Below are 6,340 nucleotides of genomic sequence, written 5' to 3'. Positions count from 1 at the left end.
CAAAGAGTCGGCCGAGGTCCGGGCAGCGCGGGCCTGCGGTCCGCGGGCGTCGGGTGGCCGCTGTCGCCGGCGTGTCCCCTGGAGGACCGGGGTGGGTGGAAGGGCGGGCCCTGACTGGCTGAGTCTGCAGGAACTGTGCCATGCCCCAAACTCCGAGAGCCTTTATTCTATTGGTGCCCAGGCCCCATTGCTGGGGCTCCTCTCACCCCCTCCGACAGTCGCTGCGGAGTCCGGGAGAAGCGCGTGATCTCCGGGAGAGCGGAGCGTGCCCCCTCCCCCCCCCCCCCGAGAGCGGAGCGTGCCCCCTCCCCCCCCCCCCCCCCCCCCCACCGAGAGCGGAGCGTGCCCCGGGTTTGTGAAGTCAGAGCAGCCTGCACGAGTTCGGGAGCCCCAGACACATCTGTTGATGCGCTCGCTGGGTCTTGGACCGCGTGGCTCTTGTTTATGCTGTCTGCAGGGTCCGCCTTACAAAGGGAAGAGCCAGTTACTTTGCTAGCAAAACTAGTTTATTCAGGAATCGCAGAGAAATCGCGAGCTATGGTGAGTCATAGACAGGTCTGCAGAGACGGAGGAAAGATCGGCTTCTCTTAGGTTTTAGGAGGAAACCGGGGATGGAGAAGACGGGGAGTTCGAGGTTGGGCAGTTTCTCCTTGGTGGCAAGCGTGCTTCATGCCCTGTTGCTGGGGTGGGGAGGGACCTTCTTTCTTTGTCTTAAAAGGAGATGGAATTCCGTGTGAAAAATGTCCTCTCTTGTCCCAAATAATTCTTTCTGCTGGTGATGCCAGCTGTAGTGAGTGGTACCTATGTGAGCGCTCTCCCTTCAAGGATTCCCAACTCTTATTTATTTATTTATTTATTTATTTATTTGAGAGAGAAAGGATGAGCAGGAGGGGCAGAGGGAAGAATCTCAAGCAGACTCCAGGTGGAGTATGGAGCCCCATACAGGGCTCAGTCTCACACCCGACATCATGACCTGACCTGAAATCAAGAGTTGGATAAAACAGACAGAACCACTCAGGCACTCCCCCCAGCACACACTTTAAATGAGGCTGTTTCTCTTCCTCTTTCCTGAGGGCTGCTATGACGAATCACCACACAGTGGGGGGCTTGGAACAACAGAAATTCATTCTCTCATGGTTCTGGAGGCTCCGAGAGGGAACACTTCTTGCCTCTTTGGTTTCTGATGGTTACTGGCAATTGTGAGCATCACTGGACTATAGCAAATAACTTGCCTCCATGGTCACACACTTTCTCCAAGTCTCTTCTGCAAAGCCCTATTTCCAAATAAGGCCAAAGGTATAGTAGGTTGGGACTTGGACCTGTTTTTCTTAAGGGGGGGACAGAATTCAACCCCCAACTCTGTCCAAAGGGGCCTGGTTAGAGCAGCCGAAAGACAAGTAATGACAAACTTGCAAGTTGCTAATATGTGGGGGTGTACCTGAGCCAAGTGTGGAGAATGCAGAGCTGAATGCAGGCACTTGAGCAAACTTCAGGCCAATGGCAGAGGCAGACATCTGAGACAATGGTTTTGAAACATGCAAAGTGCAACATTCAACACAGGGTTTCAGGTTTAGAGGTAACAGAAAGAAGGAAGTTTCTCAGGCTCAGTGTTCTGTGTGTCCAGACCCTCTGGGGGTGTGGAGGCTTTAGCTTGTCCTGGCATTGGCTGATGGGTCCCTCCTGCCCTGCTGTGTGTCACAGGAGCCCAGGAGAGAGAGAGGATGCAGCAGAAACCTGGAGGCCTAGGGCTCTGGGGTGAGAGGCAGGGAAGCCAGAAGACAATGTTTAGAGGGGGTGGAAAATTCTAGTTGGCAGTGGGCAGGAATCCTTGCATAAGAGTTTGTCGGCTCCTTGCTGGAATAAGAGCAGATTTCACCCATCTCTTGGCTCATACCTCCAAAGTCTGGATTGCTCATCACCAAGGCCCTAGCCTTAGTTTTTGGCACAGAGGAGCTACCTAGTTAATTACCGAGTGTGAAGATCTGTGAGCAAAGGGAGCGTGGAGTGGGCAAAGAAGGAAGGATGGGGATAGAGAGAGACAAATGGCCAGAGCCAGGCAGGAAACTTGAGTAATAACAATGTGTTCAAATCATTGCACTTACCAGTGACAGCCAATAGAGCAAAGGGCTAAAGATGAGCAAGGCATGGGTGGGCCAAATGGGGTGGAGTGGAGAGATGTCAAAATGATCAAGAATGGGTGGATGGCCGCAGAGGACTGCCTGTTCATTGTCAGTGATGTTACCGCAAGAGTTCTCGGCCTCCCCTGCTGTTTGTACCTGCTCCACTGCCTCTCCTGGAAGTCTTACCAGGAAGTATCTCACAAAACCTGCACAAAACCAAGCTCCCTTTCTTTTCCCCCTAAATTTCTCCCCCCTCTGCCGGTCTCAGAGGCATCTCTATCCACCCAGGTCCCAGAAGGACAACCCAAACTTGAGTGTGACCCCTTCCTCTCTCTGTGGACTCAGGAACCCCTTGTAATGATGCAGACCTGCGGCTGGAAACAGTGCCTGGTGGAGAGTTAATTCTGTTGGCTTAGCATGGTAGGTTCAGGGTCCTAGCGGGTCACCCAGACGTTTCCTTCTGCTTCTGCAACAGGAAGAACCCCCTGATACTGAGCTGGGAACACAGGGGAAGGTCCTACAGGACCAGCTAAGAGGTCCCTTGGCTTTGCACAGGACAGAAATCAAAGGCAAGCCAGAGAAAGTGAAAACAAGAGTTTACTGAATAGCGTGAGTGACAGAGACGAGCAGATGAAGTGTCTGGGAGACTCAGAAGGGAAATGAGAATGAGCCTCTTCCTCACTTAGGGTTAGGGGTTTATACTGGAAAAGGGTTCAAGGTACTGTTCCCCCAGGAATCCAGGGTAGCGTCAGTCAAAGGAGAGTGATGGGTGAATGACAAATGTAATTCTGGGGGCGCCTGAGTGGCTCAGTGGGTTAAAGCCTCTGCCTTCAGCTCAGGTCATGATCCCGGGGTCCTGCGATCGAGCCCCACATCAGGCTCTCTGCTTGGCAGATAGCCTGCTTCCCCCTCTCTCTCTGCCTGCTTCTCTGCCTACTTGTGATCTCTGTCTGTCAAATGAATAAATAAAATCTTTTTTAAAAATGTAATTCTGTACATAACCAAAAGTGGAAATACTGAAACCAGCATTGTCAGAGGCTTGCTTGGAGATAATGTCCTGGAACAAGTTTGGGACCCAGCTCTTCTTAGATGTTATCGGGTGTTGGGGACCTAGGACAAAACTCAGAGAATGATTCACTTTCTTGCTTCCCCCCATGAAGTGGGAACATAGCTTCGTTGGCTCGTTTAGAGGCAAAATGCGGAACATGAGTAAACCGGACCCAGCAGAGGAACTGTGGAGAGGGAACCTTTCTGAAATAGAGTCCCGTCAGTTCCCCTACCTCAGTGTTCCCAATGCTGAGTCCGTTTTCAATGAGAATCACAAGGGCGACAAGGTGCAGCCATGGAACAAAGGAGAAGGTATTTCTCCTTCCTAAAGAGTGGAATGGGAACAGAGAGAGACTTCCCAAATATCACCCGAGCGTCGCCACACAGTTCTCCCACAGGCGTTGGGGGAGCAAAAGGCAAGCTGGGGGCAAACACCAAGCTAACACCCCCAAACCTCCCCTGGGGAGATGTGTGACATTCCTCAAGCTCTTCTGGCTGCTGGAGAACAAAGGAAGGGGAAAAACCCAACCGGTTGACTGATACAGATCACAGTCCCACAGGACATGCATCTCCATGAGTTTGAAATCGTTTCAATTCAATTCACTTCAATTGTTTCAACGATTTCAATGATTTATAAGAAAAAAAGCAATCTTATCCATAGCAGGCCTCCAGAAATCATAGAATCAATTTCCTGGGATCCTAATATCACCCTCCTTCCATAGGATAAGAAATCTTATGTAATCACCCACTGCACGCAACCCCAGTGCAGCTCTTTCTGCACATGGGTCCTGTTCCCAAGCTTTAATAAAAACACCTTTTCCCATCAAAAACATCTTAAGTGTTCTTTCTTCTGTTCATTTTCTCCAAACCCCAATTGTCCCAAATTATTTGCCCCACAACGTGGGGCTTCGAGTCCTTTCATCGGGACTCTGAGCCATGGTGCAAATTTGGTGAGTGCTTCCTCTCTTCTTCCTTTGCTCTTATTCCAGGGGCTTTTCAGAGAGTATGGTCTTATTGGAACACTTTCATGCCCATTGGTTAGGCTCCAATCCTCTGGCTAGAGGCTGGTCTACAGGGTTGCCTTTTGCTGGAAGTTGGTAGCCTGGCCAGGATGGTAATAAGACCTAGAAACTCAGTGCCCTCTCTTCATTCCTGTCCTTACACAAAGCCGTCTGTCTTGGGCACAGGAGAGCACCTAAGTCCCAATCTTGACTCCCATGTGAGTTCTCCTCCTCCTTGGTCTAACACGATCCCTTTCGCATCTCTGTTCTAGTTGCTTCTCCCATCCAAGTACTAACCAGGCCCGACCCTGCTTAGCTTCTGAGATCAGACGAGATCGGGCGCGTTCAGGGTGGTATGGCCGTAGACTGGTCTGTTGCTTCTAACCATGGGACCTCCACGGGGAGCCAGCTGAAACCAGTACCCAATGGAATTAAAATCCAACCCAGGACCGAGAAGCTGACATGTAAGTTGACTACATGTGTTGGAATGTTCCTTAGACCATGATGGATTTCTATCTTTACTGTCTTCTGTCAATGTCCTCTACTACCACTTAAATTACAAAATTGGGTAATTTCCCCTTGGAAAACCTTTCTAGGGTTCTCCATGGGTTAACAACTGTGGGTTCTTCAAGGCAAGGTAAAATAGGGCATGGCCTTCAAGACAAGGTATGGAGTCTTGGTCCATGAGTTGGCACCCACTTTGCAGTCTAGAAAGCAACGAGGAAGCAGGGGGTTGCTTGCCTTCCTCCTATATGGCCTTTGAGGGCAGGCGGTGATCATAGCCATTCCATCTGAGGGCTGCTTCAGGTCACTTTGACACCAGGAATCTCTGACATATCTTTTGTGGGATGCCACCTGGGAGTTGGGGGAGGGTTTCTTGGCTAATGGGCCTTCTCTTTTCTTCAGTTCCCTGGACTCTCCATTGGAATGCCTTTTAATGCATTGGAATGATTTCAGGTTGCAAAATTTAAGAAAGGACTGATCTCCTGTAAGACTGCATGGCCTCGGTAGGATCTATTCCCTAGATCTCTCCTGCAGGAAGGGAACAGGGCAGATGGATGGAGGTACCCCAGATCCAGGGCTTCAGGGCCCTAACTCAGGACCCTGACCTAAGCGCCTCCTGCAGAACATGTTTGCTCACTTAACCAGGCCAGTAAACTCTCTCCTGGAAGATTAAATGATAATTATTAAAATGCGCTTCCTCCTGACAGAACCCAGGCTGGAGGAAACAGGCTCTCCCTAAGGAAGGGGAAGCTGACCCTTTCACTCTGCCTCCTCCTAACAGATGTGGGGGTTTTCCGTTCATCCAACTCCTGGGTTAATGTCTAGACTAACTGGAGCCACATAGAATGAGTTTGCAAGTTTTCCTTCCATTTCTATTTTTTGAAACAGCTTCAGTAGGGTACATATTAATTCTTCTTTAAATGATTGGTAGAATTCCCCTGGGAAGCCATCTGGCCCTGGACTCTTGTTTCTTGGAGAGGTTTTTGATTAGTGTTCCAATTTCCTCGCTGGTTTTTGGTCTGTTCAAATTGACTGCCTCTTCCTGTTTCAGTCTTGGGAGTTTATAAGTTTCCAGGGATGTATCCATTTCTTCCAGATTGCCTAATATGTTGACATATAGTTGCTGGTGATATGTTCTCACAATTGTCTCTATTTCCTCGGTATTGGTTCTGATCTCTGCCCTTTCATTCATAATTGTTTTAATTTGGGTCCTTTCTCTTTTCTTTTGGGTCAGTCTGGCCAGAGGTTTATCGATATTATTAATTCTTTCAAAGAACCAGCTTCTACTTTTGTTGACCTGTTCTATTATTCTTCCGGTTTTTGTTTCATTGATTCCAGCTCTGATCTTTATTATTTCTCTTCTCCTGCTTGATTTAGGCTTTATTTGCTGTTCTTTCTCCAGGTCCTTTAAGTGTAAGGCTAGCTTGTGTATTGGGGATTTTTCTAATTTTTGGAGAGAGACTTGTATGGCTATGCATTTCTCTCTAAGAACCACCTTTGCAATATCTCAGAAGTTTTGAACCAATGTGTTTTCATACTCATTAGTTTGCATGAATTGTTTAAGTTCTTTAATTTCCTGGCTGACCCATTCATTCTTTAGCAAGATGTTCTTCAACCTCCAAGTGTTTGAGTTCCTTCCAAATTTCTTCTTGTGATTGAGTTCCAGTT

This window comes from Meles meles, chromosome 2 (assembly GCF_922984935.1).
Source record: "Meles meles chromosome 2, mMelMel3.1 paternal haplotype, whole genome shotgun sequence".
NCBI classification, from domain to species: domain Eukaryota; kingdom Metazoa; phylum Chordata; class Mammalia; order Carnivora; family Mustelidae; genus Meles; species Meles meles.
This window is presented reverse-complemented; position numbering follows the sequence as displayed.